This window comes from Camellia sinensis, chromosome 9 (genome assembly GCF_055761805.1).
Source record: "Camellia sinensis isolate YWXY chromosome 9, ASM5576180v1, whole genome shotgun sequence".
Taxonomy (NCBI): domain Eukaryota; kingdom Viridiplantae; phylum Streptophyta; class Magnoliopsida; order Ericales; family Theaceae; genus Camellia; species Camellia sinensis.
Window position 1 is genome coordinate 174,956,374 of NC_138969.1, and position 13,788 is coordinate 174,970,161.

The window sequence follows — 13,788 nt, forward strand, 5'->3', positions numbered from 1 at the left end:
TATGATTTTCGAAATCATCTTTCGATACTTTGAAAATTGATTGTTGATTCAAGAAGTTGAACGATTTTGAAAGTGGGTTTGTCTCTTGTTCTTTTAAAATGATTTTATGGGTTTTGATCTTCGTTGATTGAAAAAAAGATGATTTTGGAAAGTTTTCTTCCAAAAGATTTGAGTTGTATAGTTTTGGTGAGAAAATCTAGAATTTGGGAATTTTTTTTAAGAGCCTGAAAACCCATGAATGATATTGTTATGTTTATTGTGTCAAAATAAATGGATGTTTGGAAAATTTTCTTATTTATATTTATATAAATGATGAATTTCAGGGAATATGAGAATTATTATTCATTTTGGAAATTATTGTTAAAAACGTTGAAATAGTCTTGAAATGACTAATTATTGAGGATACTTGAGAAGATGAAATTGTGTTATTCCTTAGATGATGAATTGGAATAAAAGTATTTATATTCATCTTGTGTTATTGGCATATCAATTCATTTGATTACATTAAACTTTGAAAGTTGATTTAAAAACCTGCATTGAGAAAAGAATGTTGATAAACAAGTTTTCATGGAATGGTTTTGTCGTAAATACGTTGGTAAGTCTTGATAGGTGGTGTAGATGATATTGAATAAGTTGGCCTGAGAGTCTGGGGTGAAAGACCGAAAACCCGTGTGGATAGGTGTCGAGCCTTCCGATTAATACCGGTAAAATTGACAAATTGGTAGTACTTGTATAGTCTACTTGCAGACACTAACCTAGGGATTACCAGAGTCATATTTACAGCTCTTGAAATAAATTGTTAAGTTTTGAAGAATTGAAATTGCATGACATCATTGAGCATGAGGGTTTTCAAAGATGAAGATGTGATTTTCTTTCAAAAGAGCATAGCATGGCATGTGCATTTCATCTCTGGAGACTTGTATAAAATGTATATACTTTGTTAAGGATTTCCTACTGGGTTTTATGCTTACCCTATGGGATTTTTGTGTAGGAAAAAATGTGGTGATGTCGCCTAACTAAAGGCGAGGAAATGTATGTTGAGAGTACGAGACTCTCATTTTGCTGTGACTCTGTGTAAGCCAAGGGATGTATGTGTGCGGGTTTGAATAATCATTTTGTGTAACCAGGCTCAAGCCTTGGAAACTTGTAAACCTTTGGGGGTATTTATTTGTTTATTTACTTGTTGTTGGATAAATGTATTGTTGCATGAAGAACTATTGTATCATGTAATGTAAGTTTGGAGATTTATATTCAGTTTTCCTTGAAAGAGCCGTGGTTGTTGTATTATCATTTGGGCTATAAATTTGGGGCGTTACAATGAGCTTCCAGTGTAAGAGGAGGGGTTGGGCCAAGCTAATATGGCCAAACAAATGGGGCAAGCGGGTCAAGCCGCAATGGGGGCCCGAGCCCGAGAAATGGCGGGGGCCTTGAGGGAGTCGATGAACATACTAAGGGTGGAGAACCAAGCTAAAGAGAACGTAGTAGAGACGAGGGCAAGCTTTCTCACAAAGGAGTTCTTACGAGCCAAGCTGGATGAGTTCCATGATGGCCTCAAGCCCAAGAAAGCAGATGAGTGGCTCGAGCAAACAGTGAAGACATTTGAGATGCTTCACATAGACGACAGTGAGCTAAGAGTGACTTTTGCGAGTTACTACCTCAAAGGAGATGCGGGCCAGTGGTGGAAATACGCCAAGGGTCGAATAGAACCAACATGGGAGGCTTTTGTAGTTTCTTTCCAAGACAAGTATCTACCTCCCACTGGTACGGAGAGGTTAAGGCAGGAGTTTCAGGACCTCAAGCAACTAAACATGTCTGTGGCCGAGTTTGAAGCGACCTTCTCTAGTTTATCCCGATTTGCACCAGACTTGGTAGCAAAGGAAGAGCGCCGTTGCATTGAGTTTGAGAAGAAACTATGAACCAAGATCTTGTTCAAGGTTGCTGGAAATATAATTCAGAATTATGACCGTCTTGTGGAAGCGGTGGTGTAGACACCCCATTTTTGACCAACCTTAAGACTCAGACGTCATCGATTGAGCGCTCGGTGATTGTGCATGCTGTGCTCGTTTCGAGGTTTTGGAGTTTTCGGCCGAGTGCCTTGCCTCCAGGCCTCTAAACTCTTTGTGCTTTGGCTCGGTTTGTGGACCGAACCTTGTTTTCTCTTCCCTGGAGGGAGGGGGTGGTCTGTAGACCACTCTTTTGTGGTCGTAGACCACTTTTCTCACTTGGAGACTAGTTTTCGGTTTCCGAAGTCTTCACCCACGCGCCTTGTCTCGGGATTGCTTAACGTTCTCCGTTTGGCTTGGTTTTCGGACCACGCCTTGTTGCCTCTGTCTGGAGGGACACTATGATCTTGGAGACCACTTTTTGTGGTCGTAGACCACTTTTGGTGCTCGTAGACTAGTTTTCGAGGCTTCCGGCCGCGCGCCTTGCCTCCCGGACGTTCATCATGCATCCTTTTTGGTTTGTTTTTGGTACAAACCTTGTTTTCCTTGTTTGGAAAGTGGTACAAGGGTGGGAGACCAATTCTTCCCCTTAGAGACCACTTTCCTTCCTGCCAGCCAGTTTTCTGGTCGGGCAACTAGTTTTCTTGGTCTTTGGGCCACCTTTTCTGGTCGGCCACCACACCACTGCCTTGTTTTCATGCTGCAGACCACCTCTCCCCTGTGGCCGACCACTTTTTACCCTGGCCGACCACTTCCACTGGTCGGCCGACCAGTGTAAGTAGCTGCAACTTTCTAGCTCATTCCTGGAGATATTTTCTTTCCAGCTGTAACAGCTGGAGGGAACAAAAGTGATCCTCCATACACGTGTATGGAGGGATGGCTTTAGGCCTAAGCTTGTCCAACAAGCGTAACCTTTGGTTCTCTATATAAGAGAACCTCCCCCCTTCTTCTCCAGGTTCAGAATTTTGTGCTTGAGAGGTATAGATACACATTTGTCTCTATCTTGCTCTTTGCTTCACATTTGTGCTTCAAAAGTGCCTTTTTATCACACTTTAACACACAAACACATAGTGAAACACCGCACTCTTGGAGCTGAGGTCCCTTGAAGTTGTTTTTGAAGTTTTTGGACTGGTTTTGGTCAGAAAAAGCTGCTGGAGTTGTTGCTCTAGAGTTGTTCTACAAGGGTGAGAAACTAACCCCTTAAACCCTTATTTTTGCTTAAGCTTTTGGCCCTACTTGCATGTTGTTTTACACCTAACTTTAAACTACAAAAAGTTCTATTTTTCAATCCTTAACATGTTTGTTTGAGGCCTTGTTGGTGTTGGGGGTAGTCTACCCGCTCTTGTGCCTTGTTGGGCCTTGTTTTGAACCTTCCTTTTATTGGGATCACCCTGTTTTGGCCATCTTACCATTGAAATCTAGAGGATTTTCAGTGGTAGAAAGGTAGTTTTGAGGTCCCAAATAGGAGAGGGTCATCCCCTCTCCCTGTGTTTTGTATCCTTACTTCATTTGCCTCATATTTGAGCATGTTTGTTAAGCTTGTGTTGGCCACATCTCAGCCTAGTTTAGGCCTTACTTTGACATGACATACCACTGTTTTGACTTGGTTTTTTCATCCCTTGCATGCTTTATACACTTGTAGTGTAAATTTGCAAACTAGTCTTGTATGCTTCATGAAGTAGCATGCCTTTCTAGCATGATTTGATTCTCTTTCAGCATGTTCTTGGTGTTGTTTTGCCATGATATACCTCTGTTAAGGTTTGGTTTGATAGCCCCATGCATGCTCCATGCACTTGTAGTGCAATTCCATGAACTAGCCTAATGCGTATCATGCTTTAGACTATCATTCTAACATGATTTTGGCTTAACTTCAAGAAGCTTTTGTCCATGTTTTAGCGTGCTCTAGCTTTGATTTATGTCATTTTGGTCATGCATGCCATGCTTTGTATAGCTAAAATGCATTCTAGCTTGTTAGCTTTGTGTATTGAGTCCATTAGCATGCATTACTTGGACTATTTTCATGATTTGGCATCATTTGAAATGTGATTTCAGTATATGTAGTGTTGTCATACACTTGCATTTATTACTCTTTCAATGATTTGAAGAGTTTGTACCTTATGCCTTGAACATAAGCCGTTGCATATGCCTTCATGCCTAAGCTTGTGAGCTATCATTTCAATATGTTTTGGGGTTATTTTGCCATGATATGGCTTTAATTTTTGTTGGCGAAGCCATCTCATGCTTGGTCTTCGTAGGTGTAGTGTAATCCTCCTTTTTGGCCTTGCATATTTCATGCTTCATGCTCACCATGCTAGCTTGTTTTGGCTTCCTTCCATACATGTTTTAGCATCATTTTGACATGTTCTAGGATTATTTTGGGTTGCCTTGACCATATGCTTCATGTTTTGCATAGTTGTAGTACAAATGTCTATGCTAGCTTCAAGCTTTGGGTACCATAGCATGCTTCATTTGCATCATGTACTTGATTTGGCATCATTTCACATGATATTTCAGAGTATATAGCATTTTCGTATTCCCATTTCTTCCACCCTTTGAGTGCCTCCAAGGGTTGTTCATTTGTTACCTTGTTTGTGGCTTAGCTTGTATGCTTGCATGCCCAGGCCTTTGAGCCTTTGTCTTAGCATGTTTTGGTCATTGTCTTGACCTATTTGAGCTCTGTCCATGATTGGCTCATGCCTTTATACCATGCATTGCATGCTCCCTCTGTAGTCCTCTTTGGTAGCTGTAATACTTAAGGACCTTTGCATGCTATACTTGTATTGTTTGAGTGATTCGGCATCATTTCATACCTTATTTCAGTGCATTTAGTGTTGTCACACTTCCGCATTTGTCACTCTTTGAGCACTCTTGAGAGTTGTGCTCTTATGCCTAGTTGATAGGCCAATGCATGTGCATGCTTGTATATGCTTTTGTGCCTTCATTTCTTAACATTTTGGCCACTGTTTTGGGCATGACTGAGGTCTATCAATATTCGGTTTAAGTCCATTGAGCATGTTTGTTTACATGTTCTTTGCATTGTGTATGCGCATGTTACATCACATTGTGTATGCTCATGTTACATTGCATTGAGTATTCCATGTTGTTACATTGCATTGTGTATGCCATGTTCTTTGCACTGTGTTTGCTATGTTGTTATTTGCATTGTGTATGCCAAGTTGTTCTTTGCATTGTGTATGCATGCCATTAGCATTGGTCATTTGATCATGTTGCATTGTATGTTGTTGCATGCTTGTCCTTTGCATGATTGTTTGCATACTAATTTTGCATTACATTGCATTGTGCATGCATTACATTATGTTTAACATGCTTGCTTTGCATTGTTGTTTGGATTAAGTGTTAATCCAACACGAGAAACGAGAGACGTTTCATACTTGAAGTGATGAAACGTGCCTCAATTCTCGGTCGCCGACACTCTTGATCATGCATGATAGAGTCCAAGGCATTTATGTGTTTATTTGTGCATTCATTTTACATTGAATTGTGCAAATTTGGCTTCTCGGCCATCATGCATCAAGATGCGTGATTGATGGCCCGAGGGTCGAGAACCGCACTCCCTTGAGCTCATGAAATGATAGGGAGGGTGGTTGTGCACACATATCTTGCAAATACATTGTCATGCCCTTTCTTGCTCTCTATTGCAGCAAACTGGAAGAGAGCAACAACAACTGGTCGGCTGACCAGAAAAACTAGCTGGTCGACTACTTTTTTTGGTCTGCAGCAAAGAAAAGTGGTTGGCAGGTGGTTGACAACATCAACAACTGGTCGGTCATGTTCCTACATGTTCCCATGGTGGAATTGAAGCTTTGTGGAGCTTTGTGCAATGTTCTAAGGTCAAATGAAAAACAGAGGCAAATTGGGGCATTCCGAACGAGGCGACCGAGCATTCGTGCACTCCTCATCCCGAGGACCTCTTTTTACTGCTTTCCTTAGCTAGTTTGTGCTTTGGTTCTGTACTTAAATAGTTAATGCATTTAGCTATTTGTTTGTGTTTAATTAGCTAGTGTAGTTAGCTAATTAATTTGTTTTGTAATAGTTAGTTAACTAGGAATAGTTAATTAGCTTCGTTATGTAATAATTAGTTTAATTAGCTTAGATTAGCTAGTTAGCTCATTATTCGGACCCTCCGTCGAGAGGGCCAATTGTTGTAATAAGTGTGCGTGTATGCGATGCATGTCTTCCAACCTCCATTTCTTTCTCCCTTTTACTTAACCGCTTACGATGGTTAGTTTTAGGGCATATTTTGATTAGCATCCTTATGCTTTGCATGCGTGCATCCATTCATCTGTTTTGCATGCACCGGGCTCGGCGCATCATACAAACTACATCGTATTTCAATTCCGATTTGAATACATGCCATCAAGTGTTGCATTTCATATGACATTCTAGATGGCCGAGCATATTTTAGTTGCATTTTTGCATGTGTTGCATTAGCCATCTTAACATGAACTAGGATCGTGCATGATTTCTAACTAGTTCTCTATTTTGGCTCGGAGTACACTGTGAGTGTTTACGCTTTGGCATACTGCATGTGTGTTATTGATTGCCATGAAAGTATGCTTGCCATGAGGCTAACTGCTTAATTGATTAACTGCCTAAATGCCTATGGGTGAAGGTTGGATTGCTTGAATTGGAACAATTCATCAAAATCCGCATCTTAGCCTACTTCGAGTAGCAAACTTCAAACTATTTTCAAACAAACGAACATGAAATGTTTTGTTCCAACTTAAGCGATCTAGTCTATACTTGTATGTTGCGCGCATCACATAGTAATTCTAGGTTAATAACCGGAATAAGAACACATTTGTTTTCAAAAACAAAATATCATGTTAGTAAAGGTCGATCTTTGCTCGGGCGAGTGGGGGTGCTCATTGCATGACCTTCCCCTCTCGAACCCAAGTTCCCGAGCCGAGGTAACTTTGGTGATGATGGACACGTGGCCTTAGGCACAAGTCAGGGTTTCCTAAATTTTCCCCAAAATAAAACATTTAGGTGGCGACTCTGTATCTGGCAAAGCAGTCCATGTTTGGCACTTCTTTATTAAAATCGATTTTCCAAAACGATTTGCCGGATTTGGATTCTTTGGTGATTTATCGGTCTTGAATTACACTTTACGAGATTAGATTCAAAACCGTGACACGAGTCCGAACTGTAGTAGCTAAGGAACAAACGGATTCGCACCCTCGCGCGCAGAGCGGGAGTTCTCACGGGCGGTCTACGGGCGGCACACGTAGAGATTACCGTGGAGGTCAAGAAGAAGAGAATCTGGGGTTCAAAGTCTAGGGGTCAAGGGTCACATGGGGACTATAGACCCAACAAGAATAGCAGAAGCACCTTTTCATCCCAAGCCCAACCATAACAGTCTAGATCCACCTTTCCCATGCCTAGTACAGGCCCAGGGAAGAGTGCACCGAGTGGTTTTTCTTGTTTCAAGTATGTCCAACCAAGTCAAAAGGCCTTTGCATGTCCGCAGAAGGGAGGAAGACAGCAGATGTTGCCACCACCACCACTACCTAACCGATCTCAAAATCAGTCTCAGAGTAGAGGGCAGGGGCCTACTAGCTATTAGTGCAGTCAGTCAAGGCACATGAAGAGGGTTTTCCCACAATTGGGAGGCACATCTGGCGCATCAGGGTTGAGGCAGACTCGGAGCCACCAGCAGGCTCACTCAGTCCAAACTTCACGAGATAATCAAGGAGCCACTTCGGCTCAGTCTGTGCAGCAAGCCTATGCTTCGAGAGATGAGCAGGTTAATCAGAGGCCACAGGGGTGTGTGTATGCTGTTACCACGCCAGAGCTGTTACCAGGATCCTCAGTTGTGAGAGGTACTTTTGTTGTGTGTAATTCTTTGGGTAATATGTAGATAGATACGTGTGCGTCTCATTCATTCATATCTACTGCATTTGCATCTGCATTGGGATTAGAGGTGGCACGATTAGTGTCTCCGCTTAGGGTAGAGTCACCAGTTGGGGGTACAGTTGGCTTAGATCGGGGGTGTCGTGGTTGTGAGATAGAGGTTGCTGGGCGTCAACTCCCGTTTGCTTTTGTGTTGCTAAACATGTCGCATTTTGATGTCATTTTAGGCATGGATTGGTTGTCTTCATGCCGAGCAGTGATCGATTGTTTTCGTCAGAGAGTTACAGTGTGCACCTTGAGTGGTGATTGTTTTTACTTTCTGGGGAATTGGGTTGATAGGGTCTTGTCACCAGTTTTTGACCCTTGTAGTAGAAACAAGCTTAGTGGCCTTCTTGCTACACTCTTGGATAGTGAGAGTGACGGGACTCATGTTGAGTTGCTAGGGGTAGTTTGTGAATACCTGGATGTATTTCCCGAGGATCTTACTAGTTTGCCACCCCACCGAGAGATCGAGTTCACCATTGACTTGGTGCCTAAGATGGCACCAATTTCCATGGCGCCATATAGATTTGCACCTACAGTGTTGCATGAGCTGAAGACTCAACTTCAAGAGCTTTTAGAAAAGGAATTCATTCTCCCTAGTACATCGCCTTGGGGAGCGCCGGCTCTCTTTGTGAAGAAGACGGATGGATCGTTGTGGTTGTGTATTGATTACCGTAAGTTGAATCGGGTTACCGTCAAGAGCAAGTACCCCTTACCCCAAATAGATTATTGGTTTGACCAACTTAGAGGGTCATGTTGCTCTTCGAAGATAGATTTGAGGTCGACGTACCATCAGTTGAGAGTCTGGGAGGAGGACATCCAGAAAACAGCCTTTCGTATGCGTTATGGCCACTATGAATTCCTTGTAATGCCTTTTGGGTTGACTAATGCACCGGCTTCCTTTATGGATTTGATGAACCGAATTTTTAGAGAATATTTGGATCATTTTGTGGTCGTCTTTGTGGACGACATCTTAATTTATTCAACCTCCGAGGAAGAACACGAGGATCACTTGAGGGTAGTGCTTGACTTGCTTAGGGAGCACCAGTTGTATGCCAAATTTGAGAAATGCGAGTTTTGGCTCACCGAGGTGAAGTTTTTGGGTCATGTAGTGTCAAGAGAGGAGGTAACTGTAGATTCTTCAAAGATAGACACCGTACAGGATTGGGGACAACCCAAAAATGTTTTTGAGATCCAGAGTTTTTTGGGATTGGCGGGGTATTATCTACATTTTGTAAGGGACTTTTCCAGACTAGCCGCGCCTTTGACTAGATTGACTAGAAAGGAGGTCAAGTTTGTATGGAGTGAGGCTTATGAAAAGTCATTCCACGAGCTTAAGATTATACTGACTACCGCACCGGTGTTGATAATTCCAGAAAGAGGTTAGGGTTACACCATTTATTATGATGCATCTCGGGATGGGCTTGGTTGTGTCTTGATGCAAGGGGAAAAAGTTGTAGCTTATAGTTCACGGAAATTGAAAACTCATGAAAATAATTACCCCACCCACGACTTGGAATTAGCGGCAGTAGTGTTTACCTTGAAAATTGGGAGACATTATTTGTATGGCGAAAAGTTTGAGGTTTTCCCCGATCATAAGAGTCTAAAGTATTTGTTTTCGCAAAAGGACTTGAATTTACGCTAATGGCGGTGGATGGAATTTTTTGAGGATTATGACTTCAAATTACACTATCATCTGGGGAAACGCCAATGTAGTGACCGACGCCTTAAATCGGAAATCCATGAGTAGTTTGGCAAGCATGGCCATTCGAGAATGGGTTATGTTGGGTTACATCAGCAAGTTTGAATTGCACTTGGGTGAGTCCGATGAGGGTGCGACCTTGTTTACTTTGAGTGCTCAACCTACCTTCATTAGTAAAGTTATAGAAGCATAACAAGGAGACCGTGAAGTAGAGTCAATTCGTGATAGAACCTCCAACGGGAAGGAAGAGAAGGGTTTGAACATCCACTCAGATTTGAGTGTACGTTTCCTAGACCGTTTGTTTGTACCAGAATCTTGTAAAGAGGAAGTGCTTCAGGAGTTCCATCACCCACGCCTAACAATACATTCGAGAGGCACCAAAAGGTATTGTGATCTTAGCCGTCAGTTTTGGTGGCGGGGCATGAAGCGGGATGTCGCTTTATTTGTATCGAAATGCCTTACTTGTCAACAAGTGAAAGCCGAACACCAAAGACCAGGGGGTTTGTTACAACCCTTACCAATAGCCGAATGGAAATGGGAACACGTTACCATGGATTTTGTAGTTTGGCTTCCTAGAACACAGTGGGGCAATGATGCTATTTGGGTGATTGTTGATAGGTTGACTAAATCTATGCATTTCATTCCAATGCATACCAGTGACTCAATTGAGCACTTGGTAGAGTTGTACATTAGAGAGATAGTTCCACTTCATGGAGTCCCCGTAACCATTGTATCGGATAGAGATCCTCATTTTACCATCCGGTTGTGGCAAAGCCCTCAAGAGGCATTGGGAACTAAGTTGACCTTTAGCACCACTTACCACCCTCAAACTGACGGACAGTCAGAGCGTACCATCCAGATTTTGGAAGACATGCTTAGGGCTTGCATCCTTGGTTTCAAGGGGTCTTGGGAGAGGCACTTGTCATTGTGTGAGTTTGCCTATAACAATAGTTACCAAGCTACCATCAAGATGGCACCATTTGAGGCCTTGTATGGCAAACCTTGTAGATCCCCTGTTTGTTGGGCCGAGGTGGGTGATGCACTATTGTTGGGTCCAGAAATTGTTAGGGAGACAATCGAGAAATTTGCTCTCATTCTGAAAAGGTTAGTTACGGCCCAAAGCCAACAGAAAAGTTATGCCAATAAGAGGAGACGACTCGTCTTTCGAAGTGGGTGACCATGTTTTCCTTAAGATCTCACCTAGGCAAGGTTTGATGAGATTCGGTAAGAGTGGTAAGTTGTCTTGGGCCTTTTGAGATATTGGAGAGAATAGGGAAGGTGGCGTACTGGTTGGATTTACCACCACAACTTTCAGGGGTTCACAATGTGTTTCATGTGTCTATGCTTAGGAAGTATGAACCCGACCCTTCTCATGTGCTAGATTGGGTTGATTTGGAGGTAGATGAGGATGCCTCTTACGAATAGAGACCGGTTCAAATATTAGATACCCGAGAACATGTGTTACGGGGCAAAACCATTCCGTTAGTAAAGGTGTTGTGGAGACACCATGGGGTTGAGGAAGCAACGTGCGAATGGGAGGCAGCAGTCCGCTCCAAGTATCCAGATTTGTTTGAACACGCTTAAATTGTTTTTCCCCGAAATTGTTCTCTAGTGTTGAGGGAAATGTATTGAATTGTTAGTACGTGTTGTTATATACATTGTTGTTTTAAGCATGAAGTTGTTATGAGTTGTTACTATTTTTGTTGGAAAAACTCCATGCATATGTTTATCTTGAATGGTCGTTGCTAGTGTGGTAACCATGATGTTAATGATGAAATTGAGTTGAGAATTAATGTCCCAATTTAAAAATATAATAGTGTGGTTATGATAGCTTAAAACCCTTGTTTGGGTAGTTTATTCAAATTTCGAGGGCAAAATTTCCTATGGTGGGGAGGTTGTGATGACCGGGTGCCCTACTCGTTTCATTTTCCCTCGTTTAACTTTGGGTTTGTCTTGTTGTGGTGTCGGGTTGACTTGGAACCTTGTTAATTGTTTGGGTTTGTTGCGTTCGGGAGTTTTTCTCAAAATTTTGCTCTTGTTTATTCCGGCGTTAAATTTCACTCATTTTAGTGGGTGCGAGGTCGGGTCTGGGATGTCTGGAGTTGAGCAGAGAAAATTCTGGGTTTGAGGGCCAGGGCCGTACGTGTGGGGCCTTCGGCCGTACGTGTGGGGCCTTCGGCCGTACGTGTGGGGCCTTTGGCCGCACGTGCGGTGAGGGAGGAGCTTTCTAGGTTTGGCTACTACATAATATGTAGGTGCGAAGGGAAGTGCAGGAAGGCGCTGCACGTGCTGGGATCAGTGCCGCACGTTCGGGAGGCACATTCCGCACTTGCGGGGGTAAGTGTCGCATGTACGGACGGACCTGAGTCCAAAAACTCTGTTTTTCCTACTTTTTTGGGATGTGTATGTCACTTTTCCTATATCTCTCTCACTAAAAACACACTACTCTCCATTCTCTCTACATTTCCTATCCCAAAGCTCTTCAAACTTTTGATCTCCTTCGATCCATTGCATCTTTAACCCATGCTCCTTCATCAAAGTTGAAGAGCTCCTTGAGAGCTACATTGTGTGAGGTGAAGATCGAGATTTCTCACCATTGATTTTTGGGGATTTCATCTCTTTTCTCTCCAAGAACTTGAGGTAGGGATTTCTCTTGGAGTTATATGTATGCTTTTGCAAGTTTTGGTCAATTTCGAGATTTCCTCATTGTTTGATTTAAAAGTTTGTTTTTGACTCATGAAATGAGTGGTTTGAAAAAGGGGTTTATCTCTTGCTCTCTTTAAAAAGATATCCTTGAGGAGTTGAATCACATTTTTTTAAGAATGATGTTTTTGGTGAGATTTTTTGAAGAAATAAAGAAATGTATTGTTTGGGTGAAAAACTAGAAATTTGGGGGTTTTGGTGGATGTTGAGAAACTATGAATTTATTTGTGTTAAATGAATGGTCAAGTGGAAATTTCATGATATTGGATGCAAAATGTCAAACTTTTAGTATACGTGAATTAGTAAATTTTTTGGAATTCATTGTTAAGTATGTATGTATATAAACTTGAAATAATAAACGGTTGAGGGCACATGGGATGTGGGATCATTGCTACATTTGGATAGCTATATAAATGCATATGTTATATATGTGGAATTGTATTGAAAAGAAAAATGGAAATTGTGATCACAAACGGAGAAGTAGTGGGAAAGTTTGTGAATGATAGGACGATGCATCGTATGGATAATCATCTCATTACATAATTGATCATTTCATTGCATGGATTGTTAATGCATGAACACCCTAAATACCTTGATTATTGCAAATATCGAATTTGGGATTTGAAACTTGCATTAAGAAAGAAATGTTGAGAAATGAAAGTTATTGAAATGTTTTGGGGTAAATACGTTGGTATGTTCGGATAGGAGGTGTCAATGAAATTAGTTAAGTTGGCCTGAGTGTCCGGGGTAAAAGACCAAAAACACGCGCAGATGAGGTACCACTTCCCTTCAGATTAGCAACCGGTAAAGTGGGGTTTTTGGTAGCGCTAGTTATGCCTACTTGCAGACACCATCCTAGGGATTACCTGAGCCGTATTTACCGCCCCATTGAATTAAATTGTAATTCTGAATCATTGAGATTTCAAGTTAGCATTGAGTATGGTGGTTTTCAAATGATGCAAATGTAATCCTCTTTTAAAAAGGCATAGCATGACGTGTGCATTTCATTTTTTTTGGAAATCTTGCATAAATGTATATACTTTGTTAAGGACTTTTCTACTGGGCTTTATGCTCACCCCTATGGGAATTTGGTGCAGGAAAAGACGTGGTGAACCCGCCGAACTAGGGCGTGGAAGTATGTATTGAGAGCACAAGGCTCTATTTGTTTGTGATTGTAATCCTTTGTAAGCCAAGGGCTATTCATGTATGGATCCGAGAGACCATTTTTGTGTAACCGGGCTTAAGCCTTGGGACTTGTAAGCCCTTGAGGGCATTTACTTATTTTTATTGAATGATTCTACATGTTATAGATTCATATACTAGGATTCATTGAATGTATAACCGCATGTGAGATTATTCTTCTATAAACATTAAGATTATGTAATGGAATAGGTTGGGGATATTTCCGATATTTCTTAAGAGCCATGGTTATTATAATATTTCAATAGTATGTATTTTTGGGGCGTTACAAAAACATAAACTTTATTTGTTCAATCCTTTTATGCTTTATGAAAAGTCTTTTCT